The sequence below is a fragment of the Salvia hispanica genome, chromosome 3, assembly GCF_029641045.1.
Source record: "Salvia hispanica isolate PSC_SH4W2 chromosome 3, Shi_PSC_v1, whole genome shotgun sequence".
Classification (NCBI taxonomy): domain Eukaryota; kingdom Viridiplantae; phylum Streptophyta; class Magnoliopsida; order Lamiales; family Lamiaceae; genus Salvia; species Salvia hispanica.
The window spans coordinates 42,832,935-42,852,282 of record NC_142694.1 but is presented as its reverse complement, the minus strand read 5'-3'; positions in this window follow the sequence as shown (position 1 = coordinate 42,852,282).

Here is a 19,348-nt window from a genome sequence, read left to right as displayed (position 1 = left end):
ATACTCCATAAACCACCAAAAGAATAGCTAGCAAGGAGCCAAAGAGTCCAGATTTAATCTCTGCCAAAATCCCAACAAACTCCAATATATATACACCCTCTCCAATCAGCCTCACTGCCACACTATGACCACACACATTGTCGAGAATTAGAGCGGGAGCAAGGAGAGTGAAGGGAGTGAGCCTAGAAGTATCTCAACAAACAAGAGGAATCCACAAGCAAGGTAATCAAGATACTCCCCTCTGCATCATATTAGAACCTCATACTCAAGAACTTAGAGCTTTAGGATTTCCACATCACACAATTTAGTACAAGAAATATCATAAGCTACTGCCTAAGGAGGATCAAAGCTTTAGCACCCCAGAGTCAAGAACTTCTTTACCACAAGCTATTGCCAGAAATGAACTCAACATAATGAACTAGATAATGGGAGTTAGAAAGCTTAGCTTAGTGCGATCGAATGACAACGAAGCTCCGGAGAACTGGCTGTAATGGTGGCGCTGCTGGAGCAGCTGCGCGAGGCAGCGGCGGCTGGCGTCGGCGCCGCCGAGTAAAGATCGCTGCCTTCCGGAGAGCTTGATGGAGAAAGAGCTCGACGGCGAGAGAAAGCTCGGCGCAGAGCAGCGGCGAACGGCGAGGTGGAGCCGTCGCGACGGAGGCGATGCCTCCTCTCCACCACTGATTCGCCGGGAAGGAAGAGCGCCCGCCGGAGCGCAGAGGAAGCGGGGGCGTGAGCCTCCGGTAAGTGTCGTGGCTGCCTCACGGAGGAGGCGAACGACAAGGGACGGCGGCGAGAGGAGCTGCCGCTCCCGTAGCGGAGTGAAGGACGGTGTGGGAGCCAGCGCTGACGGAACTCCGAAATTCCCATCGAGGTAGCGGCGCCGGAGAGGTCGTAGGAAGTGGATGGAGGCTCAGCTCCTCATTCTCAATTTAGGGAATCAATTTTAGGGGATGAAGTTGTGGGGGGGAAAGGAGACGGCGAGGAGGCACTGCGACTCCGACGATAGTGTCGCTGAGCTCGACGGAAATCGTGAGCACAGAGCTGACGGGCTGACGCTGGCAAATTCAGCCGAGAGAGAGAGGGAGAGTGCTGGACGGAAAGGGGCGGTTGATGGCGTTTTCGCCGAGGAGGAGAAGCGCCGCCGGAGGAGGCGGCGGAGGACGGCGACCGATGAGGGCGGCCGCGAGGCGGTGGCGGCGGAACAGGCGGCGTTGTCGCCGAGAGAGAAGAGGGAGGAGAGTTTAGGGTTTGTGATTGGGGAATTTTGGAAATGAAGGAGGAAGAGAGAGGGGTCGATGGTTAGGGTAGGGAGTTTGGGCCAATTCTTTTTATTAATTAGGTATTGGGCCTCCCTTTTTTTTTCGGGCCTCTTTAGTAATAGGTTGGGCCACTAATTAATTAAAGCATGGGCTAAGAATTTATTTTAAATCATGGGCCTTTATATGTTATGAATTAATTAATAGTCCACAAATTAATTCCACGAAGATAAGTCTAAATTTTTTTTTCCGGAAACTAGCAAGAGTGCTCAAATGATTAATTTTAAGAAATTACGATACGCTAACGAGTATTTAGACCTCGAGCCAAATTTTTGTATGTTTACATAAATGGCATGGGAGGTAGCACCCTCTAGTTAAGTGAATAATTTTACTAATTTAATTAAATCTACTGATTTAATTCATATTCAAGAATTCTAGAACTCTTCTAGAAAATTTTAAAAGAAGAATAAAATGATCATCGCACTTAGGATGCATTCATGTCTAAGCTTAATGGATACCTCAAAATCTAATAAAGTATCTTTTTATTTTCCTAAAGGGACGTCTTCGAACGTCATCTAAGACCAAATTAAGGAAATTCCGGAAGGAGCTTTAGCTTTTGAGGTGGGCATTCTTTCAAAATGTGATTTCGGTATGAAAATGCGAATTTTTGCTCAAGTATGTTGTCATGCCATGTTTTGTTTTATGATTACCTATCTGCTTGGCTATGCCAATTTATGCTAAATCGAATTCGGGTCCCAGTAGGGCCGCAAACCCTACTCGGACTAGTGTACACATAAGGGGACCGTGAGCTAACAAAAGGGGTTGGCCGGTCCAGTGACCGTCGTGGAATGTGGCCACATTCCCGGTTCACACAATGTTCAGATATGGTAGATCTATGTTATATGATTGCGCAATCAAAATCTTTATGAAAGGAAAAGTATTTAGAGACTCGGGCCTTTTAAATAAAAACCCCGTGATCTCTCAACTGTGGCTTGACAATTAAAATCAAAACTGTTTTTGGCAATGTGCTCACTGATTATATCAAATACTCAGCCCTGCATGTTTCTTTTAAAATGTGCAGGTTGAACGTGGACGGGCAGGCGATGGTGTTGGGAATGAATCCTCGAATAAGTCAATAGGTAGCCCAGGGTAGTATGTCTCCATACATACTGCCTTGTCTTGGACGTTTCCGCTGTAATAGGATTCTATGTTAGAGGGATTGTGAACCTAGACCGCACTCTGACTTTATGTTGTCCATTTCACTTTCACCTGCGAGACTTTTGTCCTAGGTTTCTTCTTATAAATCATGTTTATTTTTCATCCCTTGATTTTAAGGTGCTATTGATTCACGTTTAGATGCAGTCACCATCATTAGGAAGTTTGTGGTCGTGACAGAGTGGTATCAGAGCACCGTTCTTTCGCTCTGGACCCAAGAACCTTCTTTCAAGCCTTAGTTTAGAATGATAGCACTAGGCTAGAATATGACTTAAATGGAAAGTTAAAGGACCCAACACCTCGACTCGTCACGTTCAACCGCAACATTGAGGTAAGAAAGAAGTTCTTACCAGAAAATTTTCAGTTATTCATGAAAGAACTTGATAAGTGGAAAAATGATTTCGTTATGAAGATATTTTAAACATGTTCAAGGATTTAAAGGAAAAGCATGTATATTCCATTTTTCCTACGAGCCATGGAATTTCAAGTTTTAAATGTTAAGCATAAGGATGTCTTTGAGACAAATGTTAAAGTATTACTAGTTACGCATGCTTGATTACGTGAAGTATGATGATAGATTGAGGAAGTTTTTAGGAAGTTACGAAATGACTAATGCATGCGAACATAGGATGCCTAAGAAGTACATTAGGCTGAACGCTCTTGAATAGTAATACGAGTTGATGATTCCCAATCACTTTTCTAAGTGATAAAACGAATGAGTTTATGCAAGTTAGGGCAAACCCCTAATGTTGTAAAAAAAAAAAAGGAGAAGAAGAAAAGGGGCAAGGAAATATGGATAAATGAGTCCGAAAACGGACCTCACACCTTTGTCCTTCATCTTATGTCTTGACGGAACCACGATTCATGATGTTGTATTTGGATCAATTCCAAATGTACAAAAATGAACCTTATAATTTATAAATAACCCATCTATTCTTAGATGGTAACGATCACACGAGATACGAGAAGCTACCTACGGCACATGGGTGTCTGTGAACGTTTTAAATGATCTGAACAACATGAAGTTCCCTTTGTCTTCATGATCTCAATCATAACCAAAATGAGCGTACCCTCGATCCAGTAAAGGAGGTGTATCCTTACATGAAAGATATCGTACCTACGATCTAATTATGTGATCCAGTCTTGAGTAGCAAGTCAAAGAGGCTATGCGATCTCGAAACAATACTTATAGTACGCTATGAAGCACGATGGAGAGTACAATGTTTTACGAGAATGACCGTTTCGACTTATCGAGAACATATTGAAAATAACAAACAAGAAAGTGTCACATAACTGGAACAGATGATTATGGTCAACAGTACTTACTTGGATCCCCATCGATTTCTTTCTATGAACCTCTTTAATGAAAATGCCCTCGTCTACTTTAGACTCTAGATTGACTTGCATTTATGCAAGTAATGCCTCACTTTTTCCTTTCCTATGAAAGTTGTGGCTCTCTTTCAGTTTATTGGCAATAGTAGTTGAGCTCGTTATTCAAAAAAAAAATGTAAAGTGTTGACTTCTTAAGTTCCGGTCATAAACCTTCGATTCTAAAGTTGCTTACGACTATGCCCTTCGAAATAATCTCATTTTGGACATCCTTAACAAGGGTGTCTTACCGTCTATTTGAGACTTTTGATTGACTAGCATTTTGGCAAGTAATAAGTCACTATCATTTTTTTTCAACGAAGGTGGTGACTTACTTTCAAATCCTAGATTCAGAAGACTCATATGTTCTCAAACACCTTTGTTGGTTGTTGTCTCCTATGATGCCCCCATTTGCAAGATCAATATCCTGGTTTCTTTAACTCTCATGATATAACTTCATCTATTGTTCAAAAATTTCTCCTCTGAGAATGGCACATTGAGTGGGACTTTTGTTCACCTCCTTATTCAGCAACCATATTTGTGACTATTTCATTCTTATAAGGGTAAAAACTCTTTTTAGCTCAGTTCCACTACATGTATTGTTTCGAGCTCATGATTTCTTTCTGAAACACTAAGTTAAGGCTAATGTATTGCATATCCCTTGATGTATTAGACCTATTTGATCGTTCTAAAGAGTTCCTTTCACCTTGGTTGTCTCTAACCAAACTTACAAACCCATTGACTTGATTCCACAATATCATATTATGATGTCGTTGAGCCATGATCAACATTGATTCGTGGCAATTGCCTATATTCCAAAACTCTCCCATGACTGATAAACTCAAGTCTTGACATGCTGAAACCATCATCCTTGATGTCCGGATCTAGTCAAGTTGAGCGGACAATTGAACTATCTTGTTTGACAACCTACTATGGAAATTGAGAGTTAATAAAGTATCATCTTGTTCTCATGACCTATGTTCTTTCAAGCTCCTTTCAGAAGTGAGTTTTCAAATTCGATGGGTTTATCTGAAACCATTGGGACCGCCTAGTTCTTTGAATTGACAAGATGAGTTCATTTGAGCCTAGTTCTTTCTTTCAAAAATCAATTGTTGCAAATTGGTGATGAAAATTCACAACAGTCAAGTAAGAGACGTTATTCTTGTCCCTTTGGATGTTCTATAGTCCTTTCAATAAAAGAAATTTGCAGTCATGCTTCTTTTAAGTGACATCAGCACCTATCCAAGTTAAGACTGTTTGATTAATCATTGAGTTCTTAGTACAAGGCAATCACGAAGGGCATGAATGTTTGGACTTTTCGCACTTGTGTGCCGACGGTCACGAGCTGCTAAGGGATGGATCGTTACGCTATATACACAGAATATAGGCCAAAAAAAAAAGAGAGAAATGTAAAGGAATCTTATATATGTATAGACCTAATGACTTTTCATTTCACAAGACATATTTATCTAAGCGATTAATCGTTGGGGCACAAATAACAAGGTGAACTAGGAGAGCCACGAGGAAATGGAGATCAAGATCATTGTTAGGTAACGAAATCTAGTGAAAATATGAACACTCTCATAGATTACGTTTTAATGAACGGATGTCTTCGACAAGAGGAAAATCGTCTGAAATGAGGCGCAATAAAACCAACGAATGAAGGAACGATCGGGAAAACGAAAATGTACTTCAAATGAGAATAAGAAGCAACAACTTGCCCCAAAACCATCGCAGAATGGCGGTAGAGAAACCGACCTCAATAAGAAGGTTGAGTACCGACCTAAGGCCCATCCCTGCGCTAAGTGGTCAAGAAACCACCGTGGAAAGTGCATAGTTAGGACACATAGGTGCCTTAATTGTGGAAGAAGCGGACATTTCTCCAGGGAATACTGTACAAGAATACTAGGACAGGAGGGAGGCAGGACTATTAGGGGCAGCGTCCGTAGTTGCGGGCACTTCGAGCTGAGCCGAGAAGAAAGATAGTCCTAATCACCATATCACCAGCGGCAGCTACGCCAGAGGTTTCCCACTCAGACTATAGTTACCGCACCGAGGCAGAAGCAGCCTAAGATTGAGCAGGGAACCAAGAGCAAGACAATTTAGCAAGTATGAGAACTCTCCTCAACATACCTATTGTCATTCTTTCATGTCAGCACCTTGCGTGGATACTTTAGAATTGCCTACTGATGAAATCAAACATAAGATGAGGGTGTTCTCACCCGTAGGAGGCCTTATAGACATCACACGAACTTTCTCAAACGTAGAATTTACTATGGGAAACCTTAAGTTAGTGGCTCACAATTTGCATGTAATGTTGATGTGGAGCGTCGACATCATATTGGGAATGGATTGGCTAGCTGCAAACTACGCTACCATCCTCTGTAAGGAAAGGCAGATATCCCTGCAATACCCAGGAAAGGAACCCACAATCTTTCACGGAATCTCCATGAGGCGACGAAAGCCCATAATTTCTGCACTACAACCAACCACTATGATAAGGAAAGGATGCCCTGCATACCTCGTGTATCTAAATGGGGAGGAGAAAGAGGACCGAAAGATAGAGAGTGTAGCAGTGGAACGAGAATTTCCAGATGTCTTCCCAGACGCACTACCTGGATTGCCGCCAGACAGGCAATTAGAATTCACAATCGATCTCGAACCAGGATCGGCCCCAGTATCGAAGGCACCATACAGAATGGCGCCTAAGGAGTTAGAAGAACTCAAAATGCAGCTACAGGAATTATTAGACCTTGGTTTCATCCGACCCAGTGTGTCACCATGGGGCGCACCAGTGCTCTTCGTAAAGAAGAAGGACGAAGCACTGAGAATGTGTATCGACTACCGAGAGTTGAACAAGCTGACGCTCAAGAACAAGTATCCTCTACCGAGGATTGATGACCTTTTTGACCAACTTCGAGGGGCCGGTGTATTCTCAAAAATGGACTTGAGGTCAGGCTATCACCAACTGAAGGTCCGACATGACGATGTACCCAAGACAGCATTCCGCACCAGATACGGCCATTACGAATTCACAGTGATGCCTTTCGGGCTCACAAATGCCCGGCAGTGTTCATGGACTTAATGAACCGCGTGTTCCACCCATACTTGGACAAGTTCGTCCTAGTCTTTATAGATGATGTACTCATCTACTCGAAGAACGAGAAAGAACACGAGGAACATCTGAGAACCACCTTAGAGACGTTGAGAGCCGAGAAGCTCTACGCTAAGTTTAGCAAATGTGAGTTCTGGCTCAACGAGGTGAACTTCCTAGGACACATAGTAACGGCAGAAGGGATCCGAGTGGACCCTGCAAAAGTGGAAGCAGTACAACGTTGGCAGTCACCGACAACACCTAGTGAAATTCGAAGTTTCTTAGGTTTGGCCGGTTATTATCGGAGGTTCATTGAAGGATTTTCTAGAATAGCCAGACCATTAACCCAACAGCTCAAGAAAGGGGCTAAGGTCAATTGGACGCCGGAGTGCAAAGCAAGCTTCCAACTATTAAAAGAAAAGTTGACCACCGCACCAGTCTTAGCCGTGCCAGCACCAGGAGCAGGCTACGTAGTGTACACCGATGCTTCAAAGATCGGACTTGGATGCGTATTGATGCAGAATGGCAAGGTGATTGCATACGCGTCACGCCAAATCAGGCCGCACGAGTTAAACTACCCCACTCATGATCTGGAATTAGCAGCAGTGGTACATGCCTTGAAGATTTGGAGACATCACCTCTACGGAGTCCGATGTGAGATCTTCACGGACCACAAGAGCCTTAAGTACTTCTTCGAGCATAAGGATTTGAATATGCGACAACGCAGATGGCTCGAATTAGTCAAGGATTATGACTGTGGTATAAATTACCACCCAGGCAAGGCGAATGTAGTGGCAGATGCCTTGAGCAGGAAAACTATACCCCAAGTGGCCACCTTCCTTACACAAAATGAGGAACTTATACGGGAATTCGCTAAGATGCGATTGGAGGTAGTAAGAGCACCAGAGACGGTGGAAAGTAGAATCGCCACTCTAGTGATTGAGCTAGACTTAAGGACCAGAATTGTTGAGGCTCAAAGGAGTGATGAAGCATTTGAGAAAATTCGTCTTAAAGTGAGGACGGGAAAAGAGGTGAGTTACCGCGAAGAAGCAGATAACGCCCTCACGTTTGAAGGGAGATTATGTGTGCCCAATGACGAGACTCTCAGAAATGAGATCATGAGCGAAGCGCACGAAACACCCTATACTGCTCACCCAGGAAGTACGAAAATGTATCAAGACATGAAGAAACAGTTTTGGTGGGATGGCATGAAAAGAAGCATAGCGTCGTTCGTAGAGAGGTGCTTAGCATGCCAACAAGTGAAGGCTCTACATCAACGACCCTATGGGAAATTGCAACCCCTAGAAATACCCAGAGTGGAAATGGGAGCACATTGCGATGGATTTCGTGACAGGATTGCCAAAGTCACAACGAGGGAATACTGCTATTTGGGTGATTATAGATCGCCTCACCAAGGGCGCCCACTTTGTACCAGTTCGTATCACTTACGGATCGGACAAGCTAGCCCAGATCTACGTGCAAGAGATCATACGATTACATGGAATACCGGTGACGATCACATCAGACAGGGATCCGAAATTTACTTCTAGATTTTGGATAAGCCTACAGCAAGAACTAGGCACCAGGTTGAATTTCAGTACAGCATTTCATCCGCAGACTGATGGGCAGTCTGAGAGAACAATCCAGACCTTGGAAGACATGTTAAGAGCCGTAGTGCTCGACCGAGGAGGAAAATGGGAGCCAGTACTACCACTTATAGAGTTTGCTTACAGCAACAGACAACTACAAACATGACCCCATATGAAGCATTGTATGGGAAAGAAATGTATCAGTGAGAGAAAGATGCTCGAACCGGATTCTGTAGAGGAGATGATAGAGATCGTCCGTCAGATCCGTGAAAGAATCAAAGAATCTCAAGATAAGCAAAAGTCTTACGCAAATGTTCGCAGAACCGACCTGCAGTCCAAGGCTAGAGAGAAAGTTTTCCTGAAAGTATCCCATAAAAAGGGATAACAAGGTTCGGTGTCAAAGGCAAACTAAGGCCGCGTTTCATCGGACCCTACGAAATTCCGTAAGAAGTAGGTCTCCTAGCATATGTTTTGGCGCTACCACCAAAATTCGAGAATGTGCTCAATACCTAACATGTGTCACAATTTCGAGGAAAATGTGTGTGATCCTAACACGTAAGTTATCAAGAAGAAATGGTTTTATATCCATTTGAGAGTAAAAAGAAAAAAAAAATGAATACAAAAAAACAAAAAAAAAACAAAAAAATAAAAATAAAAATGAAATGAGGTTACTATAGATCTGAAAGTGCAAGAGCTGGGAAATAAATATTAGCAAAAGAAATGCCATGGTCATGAGGAATCTATTCGGGTTTTGAAGGACAAGACGAAGGAGCATAATTTTTAAAATGACATAAGCAAATTTCGGGACGAAATTTTCTTTAAGGAGGGTAGAATGTAGCACCCGCTTCTTTTATTATCTTTTCATGTATGTTAACGTCGAACTAGAAATCTATCGTTCTCTTGTTTCGTGAAAATAAATGGAACTCGAGCCTTTGATGAACTTAATAGTGTTATTTGCAAAGTAAAAGTTAAAGAAATAATCAAACGAACTAAACCAACTAATGTACGTTGCGGAATAAAAAGGAATGCTATTCAAGTGTTCCCGAAAGAAAATATCCACATAATGCCCAAAATTTGTTTCTTTGGCATTTCATGATGGTCTTACAAAAAGGATGAGATGGGATATTAATATTACAATACTCTTGAATGAACCAAAAGCTCAAGGAAATAAAGTCTAGGGTAGCTTGCACTTGGACTTCTTTTCCCGAGCCCACGCCGCACTACCACCGCGCCATATCCGTGCAGTCGCCGAGCCCAGGCAGCCGACGGAGACTCAGGGCAGCTGACCCACGTCTCAAGGCAGCCGCAAGGCAGCCATGCTTTTCCTCTCACCTACAAGATAAGTAAAGACAAGTTTAGTGACTAGGAAACAAAAGAAAATAAAGGGGGCTATTAATTGAAGGAAAGAAACAACATTTCCTTTAGTTATAGAGGACCAAGGATTTGCCATAGAAGGCAAGTCAGCCCTGCAACAACTATTGCACAACAGCCATTTATTTCTCACGAGTACATACTCCATAAACCACCAAAAGAATAGCTAGCAAGGAGCCAAAGAGTCCAGATTTAATCTCTGCCAAAATCCCAACAAACTCCAATATATATACACCCTCTCCAATCAGCCTCACTGCCACACTATGACCACACACATTGTCGAGAATTAGAGCGGGAGCAAGGAGAGTGAAGGGAGTGAGCCTAGAAGTATCTCAACAAACAAGAGGAATCCACAAGCAAGGTAATCAAGATACTCCCCTCTGCATCATATTAGAACCTCATACTCAAGAACTTAGAGCTTTAGGATTTCCACATCACACAATTTAGTACAAGAAATATCATAAGCTACTGCCTAAGGAGGATCAAAGCTTTAGCACCCCAGAGTCAAGAACTTCTTTACCACAAGCTATTGCCAGAAATGAACTCAACATAATGAACTAGATAATGGGAGTTAGAAAGCTTAGCTTAGTGCGATCGAATGACAACGAAGCTCCGGAGAACTGGCTGTAATGGTGGCGCTGCTGGAGCAGCTGCGCGAGGCAGCGGCGGCTGGCGTCGGCGCCGCCGAGTAAAGATCGCTGCCTTCCGGAGAGCTTGATGGAGAAAGAGCTCGACGGCGAGAGAAAGCTCGGCGCAGAGCAGCGGCGAACGGCGAGGTGGAGCCGTCGCGACGGAGGCGATGCCTCCTCTCCACCACTGATTCGCCGGGAAGGAAGAGCGCCCGCCGGAGCGCAGAGGAAGCGGGGGCGTGAGCCTCCGGTAAGTGTCGTGGCTGCCTCACGGAGGAGGCGAACGACAAGGGACGGCGGCGAGAGGAGCTGCCGCTCCCGTAGCGGAGTGAAGGACGGTGTGGGAGCCAGCGCTGACGGAACTCCGAAATTCCCATCGAGGTAGCGGCGCCGGAGAGGTCGTAGGAAGGGGATGGAGGCTCAGCTCCTCATTCTCAATTTAGGGAATCAATTTTAGGGGATGAAGTTGTGGGGGGGAAAGGAGACGGCGAGGAGGCACTGCGACTCCGACGATAGTGTCGCTGAGCTCGACGGAAATCGTGAGCACAGAGCTGACGGGCTGACGCTGGCAAATTCAGCCGAGAGAGAGAGGGAGAGTGCTGGACGGAAAGGGGCGGTTGACGGCGTTTTCGCCGAGGAGGAGAAGCGCCGCCGGAGGAGGCGGCGGAGGACGGCGACCGATGAGGGCGGCCGCGAGGCGGTGGCGGCGGAACAGGCGGCGTTGTCGCCGAGAGAGAAGAGGGAGGAGAGTTTAGGGTTTGTGATTGGGGAATTTTGGAAATGAAGGAGGAAGAGAGAGGGGTCGATGGTTAGGGTAGGGAGTTTGGGCCAATTCTTTTTATTAATTAGGTATTGGGCCTCCCTTTTTTTTCGGGCCTCTTTAGTAATAGGTTGGGCCACTAATTAATTAAAGCATGGGCTAAGAATTTATTTTAAATCATGGGCCTTTATATGTTATGAATTAATTAATAGTCCACAAATTAATTCCACGAAGATAAGTCTAAATTTTTTTTTCCGGAAACTAGCAAGAGTGCTCAAATGATTAATTTTAAGAAATTACGATACGCTAACGAGTATTTAGACCTCGAGCCAAATTTTTGTATGTTTACATAAATGGCATGGGAGGTAGCACCCTCTAGTTAAGTGAATAATTTTACTAATTTAATTAAATCTACTGATTTAATTCATATTCAAGAATTCTAGAACTCTTCTAGAAAATTTTAAAAGAAGAATAAAATGATCATCGCACTTAGGATGCATTCATGTCTAAGCTTAATGGATACCTCAAAATCTAATAAAGTATCTTTTTATTTTCCTAAAGGGACGTCTTCGAACGTCATCTAAGACCAAATTAAGGAAATTCCGGAAGGAGCTTTAGCTTTTGAGGTGGGCATTCTTTCAAAATGTGATTTCGGTATGAAAATGCGAATTTTTGCTCAAGTATGTTGTCATGCCATGTTTTGTTTTATGATTACCTATCTGCTTGGCTATGCCAATTTATGCTAAATCGAATTCGGGTCCCAGTAGGGCCGCAAACCCTACTCGGACTAGTGTACACATAAGGGGACCGTGAGCTAACAAAAGGGGTTGGCCGGTCCAGTGACCGTCGTGGAATGTGGCCACATTCCCGGTTCACACAATGTTCAGATATGGTAGATCTATGTTATATGATTGCGCAATCAAAATCTTTATGAAAGGAAAAGTATTTAGAGACTCGGGCCTTTTAAATAAAAACCCCGTGATCTCTCAACTGTGGCTTGACAATTAAAATCAAAACTGTTTTTGGCAATGTGCTCACTGATTATATCAAATACTCAGCCCTGCATGTTTCTTTTAAAATGTGCAGGTTGAACGTGGACGGGCAGGCGATGGTGTTGGGAATGAATCCTCGAATAAGTCAATAGGTAGCCCAGGGTAGTATGTCTCCATACATACTGCCTTGTCTTGGACGTTTCCGCTGTAATAGGATTCTATGTTAGAGGGATTGTGAACCTAGACCGCACTCTGACTTTATGTTGTCCATTTCACTTTCACCTGCGAGACTTTTGTCCTAGGTTTCTTCTTATAAATCATGTTTATTTTTCATCCCTTGATTTTAAGGTGCTATTGATTCACGTTTAGATGCAGTCACCATCATTAGGAAGTTTGTGGTCGTGACAGAGTGGTATCAGAGCACCGTTCTTTCGCTCTGGACCCAAGAACCTTCTTTCAAGCCTTAGTTTAGAATGATAGCACTAGGCTAGAATATGACTTAAATGGAAAGTTAAAGGACCCAACACCTCGACTCGTCACGTTCAACCGCAACATTGAGGTAAGAAAGAAGTTCTTACCAGAAAATTTTCAGTTATTCATGAAAGAACTTGATAAGTGGAAAAATGATTTCGTTATGAAGATATTTTAAACATGTTCAAGGATTTAAAGGAAAAGCATGTATATTCCATTTTTCCTACGAGCCATGGAATTTCAAGTTTTAAATGTTAAGCATAAGGATGTCTTTGAGACAAATGTTAAAGTATTACTAGTTACGCATGCTTGATTACGTGAAGTATGATGATAGATTGAGGAAGTTTTTAGGAAGTTACGAAATGACTAATGCATGCGAACATAGGATGCCTAAGAAGTACATTAGGCTGAACGCTCTTGAATAGTAATACGAGTTGATGATTCCCAATCACTTTTCTAAGTGATAAAACGAATGAGTTTATGCAAGTTAGGGCAAACCCCTAATGTTGTAAAAAAAAAAAAGGAGAAGAAGAAAAGGGGCAAGGAAATATGGATAAATGAGTCCGAAAACGGACCTCACACCTTTGTCCTTCATCTTATGTCTTGACGGAACCACGATTCATGATGTTGTATTTGGATCAATTCCAAATGTACAAAAATGAACCTTATAATTTATAAATAACCCATCTATTCTTAGATGGTAACGATCACACGAGATACGAGAAGCTACCTACGGCACATGGGTGTCTGTGAACGTTTTAAATGATCTGAACAACATGAAGTTCCCTTTGTCTTCATGATCTCAATCATAACCAAAATGAGCGTACCCTCGATCCAGTAAAGGAGGTGTATCCTTACATGAAAGATATCGTACCTACGATCTAATTATGTGATCCAGTCTTGAGTAGCAAGTCAAAGAGGCTATGCGATCTCGAAACAATACTTATAGTACGCTATGAAGCACGATGGAGAGTACAATGTTTTACGAGAATGACCGTTTCGACTTATCGAGAACATATTGAAAATAACAAACAAGAAAGTGTCACATAACTGGAACAGATGATTATGGTCAACAGTACTTACTTGGATCCCCATCGATTTCTTTCTATGAACCTCTTTAATGAAAATGCCCTCGTCTACTTTAGACTCTAGATTGACTTGCATTTATGCAAGTAATGCCTCACTTTTTCCTTTCCTATGAAAGTTGTGGCTCTCTTTCAGTTTATTGGCAATAGTAGTTGAGCTCGTTATTCAAAAAAAAAATGTAAAGTGTTGACTTCTTAAGTTCCGGTCATAAACCTTCGATTCTAAAGTTGCTTACGACTATGCCCTTCGAAATAATCTCATTTTGGACATCCTTAACAAGGGTGTCTTACCGTCTATTTGAGACTTTTGATTGACTAGCATTTTGGCAAGTAATAAGTCACTATCATTTTTTTTCAACGAAGGTGGTGACTTACTTTCAAATCCTAGATTCAGAAGACTCATATGTTCTCAAACACCTTTGTTGGTTGTTGTCTCCTATGATGCCCCCATTTGCAAGATCAATATCCTGGTTTCTTTAACTCTCATGATATAACTTCATCTATTGTTCAAAAATTTCTCCTCTGAGAATGGCACATTGAGTGGGACTTTTGTTCACCTCCTTATTCAGCAACCATATTTGTGACTATTTCATTCTTATAAGGGTAAAAACTCTTTTTAGCTCAGTTCCACTACATGTATTGTTTCGAGCTCATGATTTCTTTCTGAAACACTAAGTTAAGGCTAATGTATTGCATATCCCTTGATGTATTAGACCTATTTGATCGTTCTAAAGAGTTCCTTTCACCTTGGTTGTCTCTAACCAAACTTACAAACCCATTGACTTGATTCCACAATATCATATTATGATGTCGTTGAGCCATGATCAACATTGATTCGTGGCAATTGCCTATATTCCAAAACTCTCCCATGACTGATAAACTCAAGTCTTGACATGCTGAAACCATCATCCTTGATGTCCGGATCTAGTCAAGTTGAGCGGACAATTGAACTATCTTGTTTGACAACCTACTATGGAAATTGAGAGTTAATAAAGTATCATCTTGTTCTCATGACCTATGTTCTTTCAAGCTCCTTTCAGAAGTGAGTTTTCAAATTCGATGGGTTTATCTGAAACCATTGGGACCGCCTAGTTCTTTGAATTGACAAGATGAGTTCATTTGAGCCTAGTTCTTTCTTTCAAAAATCAATTGTTGCAAATTGGTGATGAAAATTCACAACAGTCAAGTAAGAGACGTTATTCTTGTCCCTTTGGATGTTCTATAGTCCTTTCAATAAAAGAAATTTGCAGTCATGCTTCTTTTAAGTGACATCAGCACCTATCCAAGTTAAGACTGTTTGATTAATCATTGAGTTCTTAGTACAAGGCAATCACGAAGGGCATGAATGTTTGGACTTTTCGCACTTGTGTGCCGACGGTCACGAGCTGCTAAGGGATGGATCGTTACGCTATATACACAGAATATAGGCCAAAAAAAAAAGAGAGAAATGTAAAGGAATCTTATATATGTATAGACCTAATGACTTTTCATTTCACAAGACATATTTATCTAAGCGATTAATCGTTGGGGCACAAATAACAAGGTGAACTAGGAGAGCCACGAGGAAATGGAGATCAAGATCATTGTTAGGTAACGAAATCTAGTGAAAATATGAACACTCTCATAGATTACGTTTTAATGAACGGATGTCTTCGACAAGAGGAAAATCGTCTGAAATGAGGCGCAATAAAACCAACGAATGAAGGAACGATCGGGAAAACGAAAATGTACTTCAAATGAGAATAAGAAGCAACAACTTGCCCCAAAACCATCGCAGAATGGCGGTAGAGAAACCGACCTCAATAAGAAGGTTGAGTACCGACCTAAGGCCCATCCCTGCGCTAAGTGGTCAAGAAACCACCGTGGAAAGTGCATAGTTAGGACACATAGGTGCCTTAATTGTGGAAGAAGCGGACATTTCTCCAGGGAATACTGTACAAGAATACTAGGACAGGAGGGAGGCAGGACTATTAGGGGCAGCGTCCGTAGTTGCGGGCACTTCGAGCTGAGCCGAGAAGAAAGATAGTCCTAATCACCATATCACCAGCGGCAGCTACGCCAGAGGTTTCCCACTCAGACTATAGTTACCGCACCGAGGCAGAAGCAGCCTAAGATTGAGCAGGGAACCAAGAGCAAGACAATTTAGCAAGTATGAGAACTCTCCTCAACATACCTATTGTCATTCTTTCATGTCAGCACCTTGCGTGGATACTTTAGAATTGCCTACTGATGAAATCAAACATAAGATGAGGGTGTTCTCACCCGTAGGAGGCCTTATAGACATCACACGAACTTGCTCAAACGTAGAATTTACTATGGGAAACCTTAAGTTAGTGGCTCACAATTTGCATGTAATGTTGATGTGGAGCGTCGACATCATATTGGGAATGGATTGGCTAGCTGCAAACTACGCTACCATCCTCTGTAAGGAAAGGCAGATATCCCTGCAATACCCAGGAAAGGAACCCACAATCTTTCACGGAATCTCCATGAGGCGACGAAAGCCCATAATTTCTGCACTACAACCAACCACTATGATAAGGAAAGGATGCCCTGCATACCTCGTGTATCTAAATGGGGAGGAGAAAGAGGACCGAAAGATAGAGAGTGTAGCAGTGGAACGAGAATTTCCAGATGTCTTCCCAGACGCACTACCTGGATTGCCGCCAGACAGGCAATTAGAATTCACAATCGATCTCGAACCAGGATCGGCCCCAGTATCGAAGGCACCATACAGAATGGCGCCTAAGGAGTTAGAAGAACTCAAAATGCAGCTACAGGAATTATTAGACCTTGGTTTCATCCGACCCAGTGTGTCACCATGGGGCGCACCAGTGCTCTTCGTAAAGAAGAAGGACGAAGCACTGAGAATGTGTATCGACTACCGAGAGTTGAACAAGCTGACGCTCAAGAACAAGTATCCTCTACCGAGGATTGATGACCTTTTTGACCAACTTCGAGGGGCCGGTGTATTCTCAAAAATGGACTTGAGGTCAGGCTATCACCAACTGAAGGTCCGACATGACGATGTACCCAAGACAGCATTCCGCACCAGATACGGCCATTACGAATTCACAGTGATGCCTTTCGGGCTCACAAATGCCCGGCAGTGTTCATGGACTTAATGAACCGCGTGTTCCACCCATACTTGGACAAGTTCGTCCTAGTCTTTATAGATGATGTACTCATCTACTCGAAGAACGAGAAAGAACACGAGGAACATCTGAGAACCACCTTAGAGACGTTGAGAGCCGAGAAGCTCTACGCTAAGTTTAGCAAATGTGAGTTCTGGCTCAACGAGGTGAACTTCCTAGGACACATAGTAACGGCAGAAGGGATCCGAGTGGACCCTGCAAAAGTGGAAGCAGTACAACGTTGGCAGTCACCGACAACACCTAGTGAAATTCGAAGTTTCTTAGGTTTGGCCGGTTATTATCGGAGGTTCATTGAAGGATTTTCTAGAATAGCCAGACCATTAACCCAACAGCTCAAGAAAGGGGCTAAGGTCAATTGGACGCCGGAGTGCAAAGCAAGCTTCCAACTATTAAAAGAAAAGTTGACCACCGCACCAGTCTTAGCCGTGCCAGCACCAGGAGCAGGCTACGTAGTGTACACCGATGCTTCAAAGATCGGACTTGGATGCGTATTGATGCAGAATGGCAAGGTGATTGCATACGCGTCACGCCAAATCAGGCCGCACGAGTTAAACTACCCCACTCATGATCTGGAATTAGCAGCAGTGGTACATGCCTTGAAGATTTGGAGACATCACCTCTACGGAGTCCGATGTGAGATCTTCACGGACCACAAGAGCCTTAAGTACTTCTTCGAGCATAAGGATTTGAATATGCGACAACGCAGATGGCTCGAATTAGTCAAGGATTATGACTGTGGTATAAATTACCACCCAGGCAAGGCGAATGTAGTGGCAGATGCCTTGAGCAGGAAAACTATACCCCAAGTGGCCACCTTCCTTACACAAAATGAGGAACTTATACGGGAATTCGCTAAGATGCGATTGGAGGTAGTAAGAGCACCAGAGACGGTGGAAAGTAGAATCGCCACTCTAGTGATTGAGCTAGACTTAAGGACCAGAATTGTTGAGGCTCAAAGGAGTGATGAAGCATTTGAGAAAATTCGTCTTAAAGTGAGGACGGGAAAAGAGGTGAGTTACCGCGAAGAAGCAGATAACGCCCTCACGTTTGAAGGGAGATTATGTGTGCCCAATGACGAGACTCTCAGAAATGAGATCATGAGCGAAGCGCACGAAACACCCTATACTGCTCACCCAGGAAGTACGAAAATGTATCAAGACATGAAGAAACAGTTTTGGTGGGATGGCATGAAAAGAAGCATAGCGTCGTTCGTAGAGAGGTGCTTAGCATGCCAACAAGTGAAGGCTCTACATCAACGACCCTATGGGAAATTGCAACCCCTAGAAATACCCAGAGTGGAAATGGGAGCACATTGCGATGGATTTCGTGACAGGATTGCCAAAGTCACAACGAGGGAATACTGCTATTTGGGTGATTATAGATCGCCTCACCAAGGGCGCCCACTTTGTACCAGTTCGTATCACTTACGGATCGGACAAGCTAGCCCAGATCTACGTGCAAGAGATCATACGATTACATGGAATACCGGTGACGATCACATCAGACAGGGATCCGAAATTTACTTCTAGATTTTGGATAAGCCTACAGCAAGAACTAGGCACCAGGTTGAATTTCAGTACAGCATTTCATCCGCAGACTGATGGGCAGTCTGAGAGAACAATCCAGACCTTGGAAGACATGTTAAGAGCCGTAGTGCTCGACCGAGGAGGAAAATGGGAGCCAGTACTACCACTTATAGAGTTTGCTTACAGCAACAGACAACTACAAACATGACCCCATATGAAGCATTGTATGGGAAAGAAATGTATCAGTGAGAGAAAGATGCTCGAACCGGATTCTGTAGAGGAGATGATAGAGATCGTCCGTCAGATCCGTGAAAGAATCAAAGAATCTCAAGATAAGCAAAAGTCTTACGCAAATGTTCGCAGAACCGACCTGCAGTCCAAGGCTAGAGAGAAAGTTTTCCTGAAAGTATCCCATAAAAAGGGATAACAAGGTTCGGTGTCAAAGGCAAACTAAGGCCGCGTTTCATCGGACCCTACGAAATTCCGTAAGAAGTAGGTCTCCTAGCATATGTTTTGGCGCTACCACCAAAATTCGAGAATGTGCTCAATACCTAACATGTGTCACAATTTCGAGGAAAATGTGTGTGATCCTAACACGTAAGTTATCAAGAAGAAATGGTTTTATATCCATTTGAGAGTAAAAAGAAAAAAAAAATGAATACAAAAAAACAAAAAAAAAACAAAAAAATAAAAATAAAAATGAAATGAGGTTACTATAGATCTGAAAGTGCAAGAGCTGGGAAATAAATATTAGCAAAAGAAATGCCATGGTCATGAGGAATCTATTCGGGTTTTGAAGGACAAGACGAAGGAGCATAATTTTTAAAATGACATAAG